General features: G+C 50.3%; 8 non-coding genes across 8 annotated transcripts; all 8 read left to right on the top strand.

Moving 5' to 3' along the window:
* Positions 1–2,148: 2,148 nt before the first annotated feature.
* On the top strand, positions 2,149–2,222 carry trnat-agu (transfer RNA threonine (anticodon AGU)). Its single transcript has one exon. It is a non-coding gene; the product is annotated as a tRNA-Thr (tRNA).
* A 1,555-nt stretch (positions 2,223–3,777) lies between these two features.
* Positions 3,778–3,851, top strand: trnan-guu (transfer RNA asparagine (anticodon GUU)). The gene has a single exon. It is a non-coding gene; the product is annotated as a tRNA-Asn (tRNA).
* Positions 3,852–4,792: 941 nt separating this feature from the next.
* On the top strand, positions 4,793–4,874 carry trnas-cga (transfer RNA serine (anticodon CGA)). The gene has a single exon. It is a non-coding gene; the product is annotated as a tRNA-Ser (tRNA).
* A 5,765-nt stretch (positions 4,875–10,639) lies between these two features.
* Positions 10,640–10,711, top strand: trnaq-cug (transfer RNA glutamine (anticodon CUG)). The gene has a single exon. It is a non-coding gene; the product is annotated as a tRNA-Gln (tRNA).
* Positions 10,712–11,295: 584 nt separating this feature from the next.
* trnai-aau (transfer RNA isoleucine (anticodon AAU)) lies at positions 11,296–11,369 on the top strand. The gene has a single exon. It is a non-coding gene; the product is annotated as a tRNA-Ile (tRNA).
* A 560-nt stretch (positions 11,370–11,929) lies between these two features.
* On the top strand, positions 11,930–12,003 carry trnai-aau (transfer RNA isoleucine (anticodon AAU)). Its single transcript has one exon. It is a non-coding gene; the product is annotated as a tRNA-Ile (tRNA).
* A 416-nt stretch (positions 12,004–12,419) lies between these two features.
* Positions 12,420–12,491, top strand: trnap-agg (transfer RNA proline (anticodon AGG)). Its single transcript has one exon. It is a non-coding gene; the product is annotated as a tRNA-Pro (tRNA).
* A 121-nt stretch (positions 12,492–12,612) lies between these two features.
* On the top strand, positions 12,613–12,684 carry trnaq-uug (transfer RNA glutamine (anticodon UUG)). Its single transcript has one exon. It is a non-coding gene; the product is annotated as a tRNA-Gln (tRNA).
* The last annotated feature ends 6,395 nt before the right edge of the window (positions 12,685–19,079 follow it).

The following is a 19,079-nucleotide window of genomic DNA, read 5'->3' as shown; positions in this document are numbered from 1 at the left end:
TAATTAATAAATGTTTATGTCTATATGATTATTGTAATGAATCCAATAGTAAAAATGGAAGGCATCACCATGGAACCATTTCAGGAACTTTTAACAACTGGGTTTTAAACATTGAACAAGCAGCAAAAAGTGCAGCAAACTATGTTAAAAATATTAGTTGTGTTGCATGTATGACCATGACCCCACTTCTCCAGATTGTACCAGCACTGATCAATGCTACTTGAGTCCCTGAAGTAATGACAAAAATGTCCACACTGTCACCATCATGTTCAGAATATTAGAATGTTTTTGTCGAGAATGTTTATATGATATAAACACTATATTCCCAGTAGTCAATGAGACAAAAAGGCCCCCACCATTCTCTACTAAAGTAGCCCGAGCAAATTTCACCAGTGTACAGCTAAAAGGAACCGCAAAAAAATGTAGGTCACGTTGAGTTCAAATATTGTAGACATGTAAAAAAAATCAAGATACCTACAACACAGAAGGAGGAAACACACCCCCATCAACTTAGTACTTTAGAGCAGACGTGTGGTAGTGGTGCGAGGACGAATACCTCGATGACATCGTTTATAACATGACCGGAACATGTGCAGTAGTGACATTACTGATTCCAGTATCTATTTACCCTATGAATGTTGACATGTTACTAAGTGCTATCATTGAAGCAGATAAACACCACATCCCAAACTACTTCCAAAGGAAGAGAGAAGTTCCAGCCCCCGACTGGATGATGCAAGACAATCCCACCGACATCGATGCCATCAGCGTGCCACGAGGGGTACCAGACGAATACAAACTAGTAAATCAGGTTGCATCAGGTTTGGAAAGTATTATCCCATGGATAACAGTTAACAAAAATGTGGATAGGATTAACTACCTCCACTATAACATACAAAAGCTTGGGAACTACACCGAGGCCGGACTCACAGCAATTGGAGAACAACTCCATGCCACGTCACTCATGGCCTTCCAGAATCGCATCGCCTTGGATGGACTGCTGGCACATCAGCAAGGAGTGTGCGCCATGCTTGGCGACCAATGTTGCATGTCCATCCCCAACAATACAGATTCCACAGGAATGCTGTTGCGTGCGATTTCTGGTTTAAAGGCGCTAAACACCAAGATGAAGGAGCACTGGTGTTGACACTGAGATGTTCGGTGACTGGAGAAAACTTGGGGGACAATGGTCTCCTTATGTGATGTCCGTGCTTATTGCACTCGCTGTTGCCCTTCTTTTGTGTGCCTTATGTGGATGTTGTTGTATCCCTATCCTGAAGGTTACAATCACATGGACTGTGGATTTAGCCATGGCACCAATTACAACAAGGTAAATGAAATGTACCCCCTACTGGTGGCAGGTGGCAGCGATGACAGTGACGACTCAGATAGCCATCATGGACATGCCCCTGACTTGTTTCCTGACCAAGACAAGTACTTTGACTCAGACGACGAGAACACTTCCGTTCAGGTGTAAGCACAATTTCTGACATAGATGACCTAATAGGTGAAAACCGAGAGGAGAGCCTAGGAGGGACTGCAAACAGAAAATGTGTGATAAACAGGAGGGAAATGTTAGAATAAAATGTAAATACAATGATTATAGTGTTAAGTTAAGGGCAGTTTCAGCTTGTTGCTCCTCCCGTACAAGGCGATGGTGCTGAGGCTTCGCGGTAAGCCCAACCACCTCCGCAGGAAACAGCTGACCTTCCTCTCGAAGCCCTTGACGGTGGTCAGTGGCACATTGTAGACCAGCAGCGGCCAGAGTAGGCGTGGCAGGATGCCGTGTTGGTAGATCCAGGCTTTAAACTTGGTAAACTTGGTAATCCTGACTTATCCACTGCGGTCAGCCAGGTTCCCAACTCCTCTGATGTTGCTTGGAGTGCTCCGGTGTCCTTCGAGGTACAGTCATAGATCTTGCCCAGGCTCTTAACTGGCTTCTCCCCCACCGATGGAATCTGGATGCCTCTGACTGAGAAGCGAAACTGGTCTGTGATTTTCCCCTTCTTCACCACCAGAGACCTGGAGGAGTTTGAACCTGACAGGGACTCTCAATTCACACATGTGTTGGACTTTGGACTCTGTCCCTTGTATGACCATTTTTCCCCATTGACGAACTGTTTTTGTGTTGGTGCCAGATGCACTGCTGGCACTGTGGCTAAGCTGGTCAAAGTGCCTGTCTAGTAAACAGGTGATCCTGGGTTCAAATCCCAGCAGTGCCTGGGTGCTTGGTCAGTGAAACTTTGGCAGCTGATTTCTGAACCATGTACTTCTTTTTGTCACTTGCCCTTCAAGAACGAATTGACGTTGCATCCACAGCTGACATGATTGTTGTGGATCCCACTACGCCAGAAGGTGCTTGAATCCAAAGAGTATGACATTGTGATGTTTTGTCATTCAGCGCCACTTTGCAGAGGCTCACCCACTTGACAGTTGAATTTTTTTCTCTTACAGTGTGTCCCCACGTGGCATTGGTGGTTCAGTGGTAGAATTCTCAGACATTTGCTGCCAGCCAATCAGGATGCGACACAGACGTCAGACAAGCAAAGAGACTCGCCTGCCATGCGGGCATGATTACCATTACCATTACCATCTATCAGGGATGACAACTGAATTAAGAATCAATGCCAGAAACCTGCCACAGGATTTCAGATAATGTTTTGATGCAGACTGGTCATGATACCTCTGAAGTTCACCAAAGCAGACCTGACTTAAGGTGACTACACTTCCAAAGTTCCCAGTGATGACTGAACCTCTCGCTCCTTGTGTTCCCTGAGAAACTCATATCTTCAATTTAATTATTGAGAATTTTGTTACCCACAGTCCTGGAAGATCGCAAAGGTGCTAGGTCGAAAAGGTTTACTTAAACAAGTTATTCCTTGTGTGCTGTTGTAGTCTCTGTCACGCAATTGGTCAGCGAGTTTGGCTGTTAACTGAGAGGTTGGTGGTATGAGCCCACCCAGGGACTGTCAATTCACACGTGTTGGACTTTGGACTCCCTCCCTTGTATGAACATTTTTCCCCATTGGCGAACTGTTTTTGTGTTGGTGCCAGATGCACAGCTGGCGCTGTGGCTAAGCTGGTCAAAGTGCCTGTCTCGCACTGTATCTTCAATTTAATTATTGAGAATGGCGTTTACCCACAGTCCTGGAAGATCGCAAAGGTTTACTGAAACAAGTTATTCAGGGAAGGGGCCTGCCTACCTTCACCGCTTGAACAGGGACTTGATCCCTGGACCCTCAGATTAAAAGTCTGATGCTCTACCAACTGAGCTATCCAGGCCGTTGTTGAATGAGGACAACTCTCAAGGTAAAATCTTCTGGCATACTGTACTTGACCTTGCAGAGATGAGAGCTTCTTCTCTGGCTCTTAACAAAGGCGGTCTCATCTTTCCCCTCTCCTCCCTATCCCTTATCTTCCCTGCTTTGTTGTCCCCTGTCCATCCTGTCGATGGAGTTTGACTTGATTCTTTGTCACGCAGTCTGAAATTGGCAAACTGAGAAATTCTGCTTGAGTGACCAATGCAGTCTGTCTATTTTAATACATTTCGTCTCAACTCATGTTGAAAAAGGACAGAGCCATTTCCGTGAGAGCACAAGACCCCTGGATTGTACCCAAAAATACTTTGCGTTCATCAAAGAGTAAAGCTGGTGTCCTGGTTTGCAATGCCTCGATTGTTACACCAGAAGGTGCGAGTCACATCCAAAACAAAGGGCATGCTGGACGCATAGCATGCGTTAGTATGGCTTCAACTGAACAGAAGTTGGCAGAGTGTGAGTCTCTGTGGCGCAATCGGTCAGCGCGCTCGGCTGTTAACCGGGAGGCTGGTGGTTTGAGCCCACCCAGGGACGTTCTCTGGATGCATCAGTGTCGCTGTTCCTTCATGTTTGCGCTCCACTCTTGCACAGCACTTGTGTGGTTCCCAATTGGCAAACTGCGTGTCAATGACTTTTCAAAAGCACATTCCAGCTTCCATGGTCTAACACATTTGATCAGAAGTTAGGTTGATCAAGTCACAGATTTCAGTTTGAAGCTCTGCTTGAAAATATTAGCTTTTGCAAAAGCGCCAGCCAGGATTATAGATTAAGAGACGACGGAATGCTTTTATGTTAAAAGGAATCAAGTCAAACCCCATCAACTGGTAAGCAGGGGCCCTTAAGAGAAGACACTGTATACTGTTGTGATTTTTTGACAGACATGTCTAGTAAACAGGAGATCCTGGGTTCAAATCCCAGCAGTGCCTTCTCTGTGTTTCAGCAGCTCCTATGCTGTTATTTAAAAGAAATGTTGTTCTTGTTCTGTTGAATAAAGACCCATCATTTCTGATGTCATATGTAGTATACATGTCACATGTACTACAATGCTCCCTACAAAGACAATACCCTTGTGTATTTGGACATTTGCAGGTTTAAGAAAACAGACCACATTAGCCAAATATCTTCTGGACAAAAGAGTGGTCAGACAAAGTTTGAGCCAGTCACCTGAACATTAGACTTTTGATCTGAGTGTCCGGGATTCAAGTCCCTGTTCAGGTGACCAGTGATAGGGTCTGAGGTCCACTTGCAAACGCCTCCTTTTTGCCCACAAAATACAAGGGCAACAGGACAATCCCTTGGTACTTTATGGAAACAATGTGAGGTGCCTGGCTTTTAACTAGAAGTGGAAAGACTTGTGTAGCCCCTCACACAAACCATGTGTCTTCCTCCCATGCACATGTTGCCAGCTGATCCTTCAGCAAAATTTTGGTTCTAGAACAATGGGGTCACCTGCCCCCATTGGTCTTTTCCAAGGAGTCACGGTGGCCGAGAGGTTAAGGCGTTGGACTCGAAATCCAATGGGGTTTCCCCGCACAGGTTGGAATCCTGTCTGTGACGCTTTGGCTGGGCATTTGTTGCCGCCATGCTGTTTACCTTGTGGTGGAGTACTGTTGGTTATGAGGGCCGGGGTGTTGTCCTTTCACGGTCCGCATTCTCTACACTGGAGGTCTAAATTTTGGGTAGAGGATAATGGAGTCCACTGTCCCCATTGATCTGCTTCTTGCAGTCTCGGTGGCCGAGAGGTTTGTTGCCACTCTGCTTTGACATGCTGTTTTCTTTACCTCTCCCCGGTCTTTCAGCGGCCTTGTCGAGGGTGTTTCACAGGTGGGTGGGTGGTGTGATGTTGGATATGGGGGCCAGTGGGTTGTCGCCCTTTTGTTGTTCCTGGAGCACATAAAGAAGAGTGGCCAGTACGGGGGGTAGAACCCATGACCTTGGCGTTATGAGCACCACACGCTGACCGGGATAGCGGCAGAGAGCTGCTGGAATGACAAGGCGCTACGAAACGCGTATCGGGCGAGCCTCAGCGTCTGGGTCTCATCCCAAGCGGCCAGCTCATCTTGCACTTGTTGGCTGAGGCTCGCCCGATATGCGCTCCGCAGCGCCTTGTCATTCCAGCCGCTCTCTGTCGCTATCCATTCGACTCGACAACCGGCTGCGGGAGCGCAGTGCACAGCAGAGGGCGGAGCCTCTCCGACCCACACGTCGGCTCCAAATCCCACCTCCTGGGGCTCTTCCGGCACCACTCCTCCCTCCCTGCTCCAGCATCGGTGCGCTGTCTGTTGACGTCGGGAGTGTCGTCCCCATGCAACTGGGAGCCAGTCGCCTTTCGTCAGCGGAGAGGAGTCACCGTCCACGCCTGTGGCTGTGCCTGTACTGTGGGAGTCCTACACACAATTTCCCGCTGTCCAGTTCGCCCAGCACGCCAACGCTCTTCCTCCACCAGGGATATTCCCCAGCTGCTGGCACTGCCCGCTCCGACCACACCGGCTGCGTCATCCGCTTTGGTGGGCCGACTTCAGGTGGAAGGTACGATATCCTGGGCGGGGGAAGCTTCTCCTACCACAGCATTAATTGACTCTGGGGCGGACGAGAACTTCATTGATAGCGGACTGGTCAGTTCTCTCAACATTCCTACTGTTGAGCTTGTCCCCCACAAGAATGTCCGCTCGCTAGATGAACATCACCTGGCATGCATTACGCATCAGACGTGCGCCATATCCTTGGTGCTGCCGGGTAACCACCACAAGGTCACAATTTTTTTTCTTATGCCCTCTCGCTCAGCTCTGTTAGTACTCGGCCTCCCCTGGCATCCCGTGCGTGTGTTGTGATGTTTTGTCATTCAGCGCCACTTTGCAGGGGCACATCCACTCGACAATTTAATTTGTTCTCCGACAGTGTTTCCTAACATGGCATTGGTGGTTCAGTGGTAGAATTCTCACTTGTCAAGCGGGAGGCCCGGGTCCGGTACCCGGCCAATGCAGTATATCTCAGCTTATACCTTTCTTTAGAGCTCATGTTGAAAAAGTACAAAGGCTCTTTTCCTGCGAAAGGGCAGTATTCAGAATGACACCTGAAACGTAACAGACCGGACCACCCGAGAGTTAAGGTGGACAGCACTTAGTGAAACCTTACTGCAGTCATGCTGTTGTACTCCCTGTCGCGCAATTGGTCAGCACGTTTGGCTGTTAACTGAGAGGTTGGTGGTTCGAGCCCACCCAGGGACTCTCAATTCACACATGTGTTGGACTTTGGACTCCCTCCCTTGTATGAACATTTTTCCCCATTGGCGAACTGTTTTTGTGTTGGTGCCAGATTTGTGAACCATGTACTTCTTTTTGTCACTTGCCCTTCAAGAACGAATTGACATTGCATCCACAGCTGACGTGATTGTTGTGGATCCCATTACGCCAGAAGGTGCTTGAATCCAAAGAGTATGACATTGTGATGTTTTGTCATTCAGCGCCACTTTGCAGAGGCTCATCCACTTGACAGTTGAATTTTGTTCTCTTACAGTGTGTCCCCACGTGGCATTGGTGGTTCAGTGGTAGAATTCTCACTTGCCAAGCGCGGGCCACACGCGTGTTGTTGACATTTGCTGCCATCCAATCAGGATGCGACACAGACGTCAGACAAGTAAAGAGACTCGCCTGCCACGCGGGCATGATTACCATTACCATTACCATCGATCAGGGATGGCAACTGAATTAAGAATCAATGCCAGAAACCTGCAACAGGATTTCAGATAATGTTTTAATGCAGACTGGTCATGATGCCTCTGAAGTTCACCAAAGCAGACCTGACTTAAGGTGACTACACTTCCAAAGTTCCCAGTGGTGACTGAACCTCTCGCTTCTTGTGTTCCCCGAGAAACTCGGTCAGCTGTGGATTTGATCAAAAAGGCCAGGTTAAGCAGAAAAAGGCCTGCTTAGCTCGCACGGGCCGCGCTTGTGTTGTTGACATTTGCTGCCAGCCAATCAGGATGCGAGACAGATGTCAGACAAGCAGAGAGACTTTGGAAAAATGAAGTCAGGTGTCCGAATCCCGTCTAAGCATCAGTCAAGTCACCATTTTCTTCTCCACAATATATTTTTTTCCCAATTAATCCCTATATGATTACAAACTATTCCTATCAGGCTTATATTGATACCAGTGCTTGAAATAAAACACAGAATCAATGCAATGTAACAAAGAATATTTATTCATCAGGATGCCATGCCACACTCAAAAACGAATGAATACTAATCACAAGCTATGAATAATAAAAAAAAATGTTCATTTATTTTGCTGCCGTTGTTTCTTCTTTTCATAAAAAGGAGAGGCCTGGAACTCCCTCCAGCTCATCTCTCTTTCCATCCCGTTCTCTCTATAGATAGAGAAGACTTTGGCAGGGCAGTAGATGTACTTCCCTGCTTGCCCTGGACAGCCAGTGTGGATGTGGGGGCTGTTCGGATCCTGCTTTAGCTGCATCCTGCAGAACCGGCACTTTCGGACAGGGGGTGGAGGAGATTCCTCCCTCTTCCTCTTCTTCTGCTGTTTTTCCCTCCACCCTCTTTCTTGTATCATCGAGCTCTCGCTGGAAGAAGTCTGTTTGACTGAACTCTTGAAATGGCATCTTGGGGTTTGTCAGACCTTCTGCACCATATTTTTGGAAAACTTTTGTGGGGCAATAAAAGTATCTGACAGGGCCCCGCTGATAAAAGTCATGTATTGATGTCCCATCCCCTTGATATTTTGATTTTGGTTGACGACAGCACAGACATGTTTTTGTTTGAGTTTTTTTGACACGGGAGGTGGTTGCTCCTGCTCCAATGGGGTATGAGCAGGTGGTGGTGGTGGTGGTGATGGTGGAATGACCATAGCTGCAGGCAGTGTCACGACAGGCACAGCAGAGGTAGTGCTTAGCAACTGCCAAAGCTGCTGTGTATGTTGCAGCTTCTCTGGGCTGGTATTTAGTGAAGATGATGTATTGAGAAATTTACTGTTGTGTTTTATGTATTTGGGAATATGCAATTTTGATGTTGGATGCAGCATGCTGTTGGGGTCTTTGCTGGACTTGTGGACAAGAGTGCCATACTCCCAAACCACAAGCTTGATCATGTCCTCGTGCCCGCGGTGTTTATTAAGGAGCTCGTCAATTGCCGACTTCTTTGGAGACGGCCAGCGCTTGTGGTCCAACACAAATACTCTCCCTCCAGTCTTCACTGGTCCAGTGCGGGCAGCAGTCGGAGAACATTGGATGGGTAATCTTCTTGTGGGCTCTAGGCAAAGAAAACCAAGAGATACACATTTGTTATTTGGTTCAAACAAGATGCAACACTATTAGAACAAGGGGACACATGATTAGATGTGGCTGTGGCTGTGGCTGAAGCTCAGTAACAGAAGCTTTGTTGTCCAAGTCAGATGCTGGGATAGGGGCCACACGACTAGACGTAGTCACAGTAGAAGTTTGAAGAGGGTGAACTAGGCTGAAAAGCCTGGTGGGAGGTGTGGAGGAAGGCTGCACTGGGTCTGCTCCCTGATCAGACAGTGCCTGGAGAAGGAGCACTTGTGGCGTGGCCGGGGTCCTTCTTGGTTTTATGTTTGTCCCAGTCTAAAGGGACCGGAGGGTACTTTTTTTCGCCAAAGATCCGTCTGGAAACAGCATTCAGGGAGCATATCAGTGCAAGGTCGAAAACAGGCGGGAGAGAAACGCCTGGCAGTTTCAGGTCCAGCAGACGCTGATAGTTCCAGCGACACACTCCTGTCATGGCCTGGGCCTGGAACAGCTCTGGGGAGACCTGCGTGCCGGTCACCCATTTGGCCTGGTGAAAGTGGTAGCCCTCCTGCTGCGATGTGCCTCTGATGGGGATCCAGACGGGGACTGCTGCACGCTCACCTGGCACATGGTTTAACTGTATCGTTCCTCCACGGCGGTACAGTATGCCCCCTTCCACCTCAGGATCACTGAGGAAACCGCGCAGAATGTGGACACGTTGGATCCTCCATCTCTTTAGCATGGAGGGCTTATAAAGAGGGATGCCATTCGGATCTGTGGTCAGGTGAAAGTGCTTCAACACCCCTTCCACTCTCTGAATAAGCGTCCCGGGCGGAGGAATCTTAATCCTGCAGTGCTCACGAATATGCTGCTTGGTGGGATTTGCAGGCTGGATGCCACAGAAGACGTATGCATCCTGGAGCCTCTGCAGGTCTTCCTGGTCCACCACAGAGAAGGCAGCCGACGGGAACTGTGCGAAGGTGCCGTATAACGGGTGATATTCTGAGGCACACAGATGTGGCCTCAGTAACAATTGTGTCAGTTGTTTGCCATGCATCCCAGTTGAGGTGTTTCTCCGCAGAAGACTCTGCAACCCTGAACGGTGCGCAGCAATCTCTGAGAAACACAAATAACATATGAAATAATGACACTTAATAGAGTTAATTTCTACCTGAAGTTCAGGATGGATGTGGTGGGTGGGTGTAGCAGAAGCGGCCACAGCGCCACTCATGGACAAAAGTATATTACATTCATAGTGGCCTTTCTCTCTCATTGGAAATGAATGGGGAAAATTTAGCTCGTTTCAGCTGAACTATCCCCGCCAGCCGCGCGGGAGACCGGGGTTCGATTCCCCGACGGGGAGTTCCTCTTTTGTATGTCACAATGTCAACAAACAAACCCTTCCCATTAGAACAAAACCTCTCTTAATCTTCTTCTCAAGGTGTTCAGGTGTCTTGTACAATCTGACAGTCTTTTGCTGCCAAATCATTCCAGTCGTGGATAATGGAGCTGACCAGGAAAATGCCAGCTGTGGGATTTCAACCAGTGCCTCCTGAGCGTAAGGAACCTTAATCTGGTCAGTTGACAGCTCAGCCCCTCTCTTCACCCGCCTGTCCAGAACATGCGGACGCAGGTCTGATGACACGACTGCAAAGTCGATCATAGACCTGCAGCCAAGGGTGTCCTGGTGCCAAGTGCACTTATGGACATCCCTATGTTCGAACATGGTGTTAGTTATGGACAAACTGTGGTTCGCACAGAAGTCCAATAACATCACACTGCCCGGGTTCAGATCAGGGAGGCCGTTCCTCCCAATCACGCCCCTCCAGGTCACACTGTCATTGCCCACATGGACGTTGAAGTCTCCCAGTAGAACGACAGAGTCACCAGGACTCCAAAAAGACCGGGTACTCCGCACTGCCGTTTGGCACGTACGCACAAATGACAGTTAGGACCTTTTCCCCAGCCCGAAGGCGTAGAGAAATTACCCTCAGTGAAGTTATATCAACGCTAATGTAATCTGACAGGATGTACTTCAGGGCCCGGCGCTGTCTGTACCCTTGCAGGTTCCGTGGTGTAATGGTTAGCACCCCGGACTCTGAATCCAGTGGTCTAAGTTCAAGTCTTGGTGGAACCAAGGGATTGTCCTGTTGCCCTTGTATTTTGAGGGCAAAAAGGAGACGTTCGCACCGTGTGCCACCGCACCACCACCAGAGGTCAGCCCTGAGTATCGGCCGGAAGAAAGCATCCATCTGTAAGGTAGAATTACACCAAGAGATATTAATGCCGGGTTGTACCAATCGGGCACCTGTGGAAACGGTAATGCACATAAATTTACCTTTCGCCAGTGTGCTGCTGAATATGGGCTTACCTTTGACCTCTGTAACCTCGGGGTGCGCTATGGCGAATGGCCGACAATTAGCCGAGGCGGCTTCTGGAGCAGTGGATGTATTCATCAGGGACACTCGGCGGAAATCACAGCGGGAACTATTTGCAATAAGGGGCCCACTCCCAGGCACGCTAAACAATCTGTTTTCCTTGTTTTAGCTTGTTCCACCATCAAAAGCCAATTGTTAAACTGTCCCGAAATACCTGTCAAGAGCACAAACAAGGTGTCCACCAGGTACCCACTTATCGCCCTCAGACCCCAGCGTACCGATTGAGTCTGCTTCGGGGTACATAAAATTAAAAAAAACATAAAATATTGCAATGGTGTCCAGTGGCCGGTTAGCTCAGTTGGTCAGAGCGTGGTGCTAATAACGCCAAGGTCACGGGTTCAACCCCCGTACTAGCCACTCTTCTTTATGTGCTCCAGGAACAACAAAAGCCCAGGGCGGCAACTTACCGGCCCCCATAACCGACATCACACCACCCACCCTCGACAAGGCCGGGGAAAGGTAACGAAAACAGCATGTCAAAGCAGAGCGGCAAAAAACCTCTTGGTCACCAAGACTCAAGGAGCAGATCAATGGGGGCAGTGGACCCTATTATCCTCTACCCAAATTTTTACATCACGAGTGCAGAGAATGCGGACCGTGAAGGAACAAAAAAGCCCTCGTCCACAACACCCCGCCCCTCATAACCCCCCCGGTCCCCATAACCAACAGCGCACAACCCAGTCAACTGCGAAAACACCCCCATCAAGGCTGCCAACCGACCGGGGAAAGGTAAAGAAAACAGCATGGCAAAGCAGAGCAGCGGCAAACCTCTCGCCCACCGTGACTGCATGATCAATGGGGGCAGATGACCCCGTTGTCCGAGAAGCAAAAATTCGACCACGAGCACAGAGAATGCGTTCTGTTAAGGATGAGTTAGTTGATTTGAGCTGGAAACATTTGATGCAAAGGTGTCCTGTGGTTGGTTAGCTCAGTTGGTCAGAGCGTGGTGCTAATAACGCCAAGGTCACGGGTTCAACCCCCATACTGACCATCCATCTTTATGTGCTCCAGGAACAACAAAAGCCCACGGCGACAACCCGCTGGTCTCCATAACCAACATCACCCCACCCACCGGTGAAACACCCTCGACAAGACTGCCGAAAGACCGGGGAAAGGTAAAGAAAACAGCACGTCAAAGCAGAGCGGCAACAAACCTCTTGGTCACCAAGACTGCAAGGAGCAGATCAAAGGTGGCAGTGGACCCTATTATCCTCTACCCAAAATTTTACATCACGAGTGCAGAGAATGCGGACCGTGAAGGAACAAAAAAGCCCTCGTCCACAACACCCCGACCCTCATAACCCCCCCGGTCCCCATAACCAACAGCGCACAACCCAGTCAACTGCGAAAACACCCGCATCATGGCCGCCAACTGACCGGGGAAAGGGAAGTACTTGCCCAAACAGGGGCTTGTTGGTCTAGTGGTATGATTCTTGCTTAGGGTGCAAGAGGTCCCGAGTTAAATTCTCGGACAAGCCCTCCCTCCCCCGAACTACCTTTCAACACAATTCCCAGAACACCACCATCAGAGAAGTTATATCAACGCTAATGTAATCTGACAGGATGTACTTCAGGGCCCGGCGCTGTCTGTACCCTTGCAGGTTCCGTGGTGTAATGGTTAGCACCCCGGACTTTGAATCCAGTGGTCTAAGTTCAAGTCTTGGTGGAACCAAGGGATTGTCCTGTTGCCCTTGTATTTTGAGGGCAAAAAGGAGGCGTTTGCAAGTGGACCTGAGACCCTGTCACTGGTCACCTGAACAGGGACTTGAATCCGGGACACTCAGATCAAAAATCTAACCTTCAGGTGACTGGCTCAACCTTTGCTGATATTTGGCTTGTCCATGTGGGCAGTTTAAGACCTCATTCGATCTTGGAAATGTCAATCCCGGGACCTGCCTCTTTCATTCCACTTCTTCTTCCTCCTCCAGTCATCCCCACCCACCGCAGCTGAAGCAGTGGCAATACAGCCTGAACAACAGTGTCAGTGTGAGCCCATAGAGGGTTACCTGAATCCCTCTTTGACAGAGCCCCTCTTGAAATTGACTTTTTTTTTTGTCCCGTCCAGCCATTGGGGCAGATAGTATTGTTGATCTAAATGCCCTGACATGCTAAACAGATTTGCTCTGTGTCAGGAAAGGTGTTGGCTACAACTTTCCTGTACCATGAAATTTTTTTTGCCGTTATTTGATGCGCATTTGGAGCGACCGGACCGGAGCAAGAAGAAACACAGAAAAGAAGAAGAGAAGGTGGGGTGGGGTGGGGTGGGGTGGGGGCAGTAGAGAGAGAGACAAAAACAGCAACAACAAGAATTCCCATAACAACAACAGTGACAAACAGAACAGTTAAATGTCAATGATGGCTAAGGGTCACAATAGAGATGATATCAGGAAAGTGAAACAGTCCAACTTACCAGTAGCAATAGTAACAATGAAGACATGAACCATGATAGTGAACACAATTACAGCCATACAGTTACAGTAATTAAAATCTCACTGCTTGACATCATTTTTACTGTAATAATAGCATACCAATAGCATATAGACATCAGGGATAAGATGGTAGATTGTGTAGAGAAGCACCCATGTGCTGTGAGTGTCCATATGGAGGTGTGTACTTCTGTGTATATATTCATATATGTGTGCGTAAGCGTGCTTGTGTATGTGAATGCGAGTGTGTGAATGTGTAATTGTCACTGAGAATGACAAAAGGAGAGAGACTGCCTTCTACCACCCAGCAAACCCCGCCCCGCGCAGCCAGGTCAAGCCCCCACCGCCAGAGATCCTCCGGCCCCGTGGGTGTGGGCAAAGCCAGGGCCGACTCCCCAAGACCCGCCCCCGAAGCATCTCCCTGAAAAGACCAGCAAGAGGCCATGGAGGAGCAATCCCAACCGGCAACAGGGCGCCAGCAGGCCGGAGGAGAGCCGCACCCCCGAGACCAGCGGGAGACCATACCCCACTAGGGCAGAAGGGCATCGAGGGCCACACACCTGTGGGCACAGGGGCGCCCCCGCCAACCGGGAGGGAGCCCATCCACGGCCGGAGGCGCCGCCCCCCCCCGTCCCCACACACCTCCAGGAAGCAGAACCCGGCCCGCCCCAGGTAACCCCAGGCCTGACTACCAACACAGGACCGCCCCGGCCAGGACAGAAGAGGCCCGGGCACACTGCCCCATGGAGGACCAGGCGGTAGAGATGGAACGCCTTTGCGCCAGACCCCCGCAAGGCCCCCCGTATATCTATATAGCCATATACACACACGCACACCCACACATATATATATATATATATAATTATAATAAAACTAATCATTATTTATCTAAGTATTAAAAACAATAAATACATAAAATAATCTCAGACACACGCAAGCACACACTGTGGACGTCCCCAGGTTGGGCGTCCGGGGCATCACAGGGCGGGGGACCCAGGGGTCCCAGACCCACAACCAGGCCCCGAGCCCAGGGAGGTACGGACCGCCAAGGGATAGCACCCCCAGACTCCCCTCGACCACGGCATCGGGGCTACGGCAGTGTGGCAGACAAAGGAGCGGGCGAGGGAAGGAGGCCCGCACATGAGCAAGCGGAGGGGGCGTGCAGGCGAGTGGTAAGGCGAGTGGTAAGGCGAGTGGTAAGGCGAGTGGTAAGGCGAGTGGTAAGGCGAGTGGTAAGGCGCTCCACCGTGCCGGCCGACACCCGCCGGGCAGCTCACCCCCGTGAGGGAGAGCCATAGCTCCAAGTCATGGGGAGGCCAAGCACCAGAGCCGAGGAGTTAAGACCAGCGCAAGGCCACCGACGGACCCCACCATCCACCGGGAGGGCCGACCTCCCCCCCGCCCCCAGAACCAGCAGCGCTCTACCCACGTACCAGAGAACCATCCCTGACGAGCCCTAAGGCAAGACTGGGGATGGGCAAAGACAGGGACAGCGATGCAGCAGAGCATAGGACCAGTGGCAGCAGACACCCAAACGCCCAGAAGAGCACCGTCCCCCCAGCAGGCCCCACTCCAAGGAGCATGTCCCCCATCCCCACACGCCACCCAGGCCCCCGTCCCCATGAGCAGGATCAGGCCACCACAGCACAGCAACCCCAAGCCACCACCGTAGACTTCAGGCCACCAGCAGCGCGGACCCCACTGCCTGGAGGCCGGTGAACGCCCCCCCAAGGGCACGTTGGTGCCCGCGACCCAGGACAGACCCAGGGAGGTAGCGCCAACCATGACCCTAGGGGCATCAGCTGGTTTGAAATTGACTTTTAATTACTGAAGTGTGTGTGAGGGTTGCCTTGCTTTTATGCTTTTAAGGATGTTCTTTTTCGTTGGCAGGTGCTGAGGGTCCAGAGCGGCAGCCTGTTGGTCCCCTTTTTTCCCACTTTTGGTTTACTGAGTCACGGATGCAGTGTGGTTTGGATCCCTCCCATTATGTTACCGCTGTCGTGGTAAGCCCCAGCCCAGGCCTCTTTTCTTTTTGACTCCTCCCATCACCACTTTATTTGTATTATTCATGGTTTGTCACTCATTTTAAGATAATTGTTTAATAAAATAACTACTTTTATCATTGTAAATCACGATCTTGTTCTGTGGGATTTGGGGGATTAATGTAGAGTTTGTGATTGATCAAACCTGTTACATCCTGGGGTGAAAGTCCCCAGGTGGCGTTGTCAGCAAACTACCTACCCCGCTCGCTTTGCCACACATGCAATGACACCACAGCCCCTCCATGCAGGCCAGTGATGCACCCAATCAGTCATCTGGGAAATATGGATTGTGTGTCCAAACTGGGGACAGATGCTTGTGTATACACCTTCAGAGATCAAGCACATGTCCTTGTTCCCATGTTTTTGTAAAAGTAGGAATTGAACGGCATTGTTTCCACCCAGTTTCGAACCGGGGATCTTTTACATGTGAATGGGGATCAATGGGGAATGGGCTGTGAAGAGGACTGGCGAGGTCACAAAGCAGTTGCCAAACAATGAATCACGACGATGTGTCCAAAGTGGGGGCAGAATGACAATTGTCCAAATTGACAAATATTTCTCCTTTGTAGGGAAAATTGTAGTTCATATAACATGTTCCAGAAATAATGGGCTTTTTCTCAACAAAACAAGAAATCACAATTGGAAATGAGGCTTGAAAGGTTTAAAAGCCAGCTGTGAAGAAAGCACCTGAGCCAACCTCAGGCTCACCTTAATGTCTCAGTGAACTCAAGGTTGGCTGGATGGGCGGGATTTTGAAGTTAAGGTCCTTTTTCCAAACTATTTGCCAAGTCACAATGCAAATCAGGATTATGCTGAAAACCGTGCTTGAACCAGGGACCTTCAGATCTTCAGTATAACGCCCTCCCACCTGAGATATTTCAGCTGCTAAAGTGGCTCTCAGTCTGGGCTAAAAGAAGGGCAGTGTGACACTGGGTCTGTGCCACATAAGTTGCTGTGTCCCTGGTCCAGTATGTTGTCATCTTGGGTTGGAATGTCCCCATGCTGGTAACGGGTGGGGAATACAGTCCGTTGATGAGAATAAGCGGTGCAGAAAATGGATGGATTTCATTGGTTGAAGTCTCCAGCTACCATAAAATTGTTCATGGTCCACTTTGGCCAATTGACACCACATCAAAGATGGCGGCGCGCACAGACGCAGCGGCTCACGGCTCTCCCTTTCAGTGCTTTTTTTGCTTATTTTATGTGTGTTTGTCTATGGACTCTATCCACGTATACATCGGCATTACACCATTACACCCGACAGGACCTTGTGGACATCGGCTACCGACACAAACTGGCAGTTTGCAGAGACTTTCATCGTCGACACAACATCCCAGACGAACTAGCGAGACCAATGGGCGCTCCGTGGATTGTTGTCGGGTCTGGAAAGAGGCGCAGGCGGCGTCGGGAGCACAAGCAGAAGCGGGGTCGCAGGTCCGGCCTACTGCCACGGCTACGAAACAACCCACATAAGCCACCCCTGCCCAGCCTGTACCTCACCAACGCCAGATCCATTACCCACAAAAAGGACGACCTGGAGTTACAGCTTGAGGGAAACCGCTACATTCGTGACTGTTGTGTTCTAATCATCACGGAGACCTGGCTCAAACCGACGATCCCCGATGCTAGCGTGCAGCTAGCCGGCCGCTCTCTACACCGCTGGGATCGAACAGAGGACTCCGGTAAGAGCAGAGGTGGGGGGGTCTTTATTTACGTGCATGAGGATTGGTGCAACAACAGCAAGATCATAGGGACTCACTGCTCCCCTGACATTGAGTACATGTCCGTAAGATGCCGGCCGTATTTTCTCCCGAGGGAGCTAACTGTTGTGATCGTCACCGCTGTTTACATCCCACCAGATGCTAACGCTAGCACAGCACTCTCTCTCCTGTTGAACGTCATCAATGAACATCAGCGGGCCCACCCTGATGGCGTTTATATTATAGCCGGGGACTTTAATAAGGCCAATTTAAAGACTGTACTCCCGAAGTTTCATCAGCATGTCAAGTGTCCAACGCGAGGAGCAAACACTCTTGATCATGTTTGCTCAAACATAAAGCACGGCTACAGAGCAACACCACTCCCCCACCTCGGACAGTCAGACCATCTCTCCCTGCTGCTCACTCCTGCATACACCCCCCTCAGACGCAGATCCAGACCCACCAAAAAGATCATCACCACATTGCCGGAAAATGCACTCAGTGAACTTCAGGACTGCCTCCAACACACAGACTGGGACCTATTTCAACATCAGGACCTGGAAACATACACAGTGACAGTACTAGACTATATCAAGTTTTGTATGGGAACTGTGTCTGTGGACAAAGTCATCCGGATTTTTCCAAACCAGAAACCCTGGATGACCAGCCAGGTCCGCTCCCTCCCCAAAGCCCGCGACTCTGCCTTCAGGTCAGGCGACAGAGCTCTGTACAGTACGGCTCGAGCTGACCTGAGAAGAGGAATAAAAACAGCCAAAGCGGACTACAACAGGAGGATAGAGTCCCACCTCTCCAGCACGAGAGGTGTGGCAGGGACTGCAGAGCATCACTAACTTCAGAGGACGTGATGTGATGTCAGGAGACCTGAGCGTGTCTCTGGCAGAGGAACTCAACAGTTTCTTTGCCCGCATTGAAACACCACAGCCACACTCATCTTCTCCAGCCCTGCCCCCAGCTCCTCCAAGCCCCACGACGACCCCCCCCCCCCCCCCCCATTAACTGTAAGAGAGCATGACGTGAGGCGTGTGCTCCAAGCAGTGGACCCCAGGAAGGCCCCGGGCCCTGACAGCGTACCTGGAAAGGTTCTCCGAGCATGTGCACACCAGTCCGCTGAACCACCGTGCTGAACCACCTGGAACAACAGCACAGCTATGCCAGGATGCTCTTTGTGGATTACAGCTCGGCCTTCAACACCATCATCCCGGACATCCTAACTACAAAACTGGACACCCTAGGCCTCCCTCCCCTCACATGCAGATGGATCAAGGACTTCCTAACAAACAGACCCCAGACTGTGAGACTCGGCCCCCACCTTTCCTCCACCCGCAGTCTGAGCACCGGATCACCACAGGGCTGCGTGCTGAACCCCCTCCTGTACTGCCTCTACACACACGACTGCAGTCCGGCCCATGAGAGCAACATCATCGTCAAGTTTGCTGACGACACCACAGTGGTCGGACTGATCTCACAGGGAGACGAGGCAGCTTACAGGGAGGAGGTCCAGAGGCTGACGTCCTGGTGCTCCGACAACAACCTAGCCCTGAACACGCAGAAAACAAATGGAGATCATCGTGGACTTCAGAAGGAACAGAAATGACCCGCCCCCCCCCTCTACATCAATGGCGAGTGTGTGGAAAGGGTCCACACATTCAGGTTCCTGGGAGTCCAGATCTCCGGCGACCTCTCCTGGACAGACAACATCACAGCTGTCATAAAGAAGGCCCAGCAGTGTCTACACTTCCTGAGAGTCCTCAGGAGGAACAACCCGAACAGGGAGCTGCTACTGGCCTTCTACCACTCGTCCATCCAGAGCCTGCTGACCTACTGCGTTTCCACCGGTACGGAAGCTGACTGAGTCGGACAGAGGGAGGCTTCAGAGGA

This window comes from Doryrhamphus excisus, unplaced genomic scaffold, assembly GCF_030265055.1.
Source record: "Doryrhamphus excisus isolate RoL2022-K1 unplaced genomic scaffold, RoL_Dexc_1.0 HiC_scaffold_26, whole genome shotgun sequence".
NCBI lineage: Eukaryota > Metazoa > Chordata > Actinopteri > Syngnathiformes > Syngnathidae > Doryrhamphus > Doryrhamphus excisus.
This window is presented reverse-complemented; position numbering and strand designations above follow the sequence as displayed.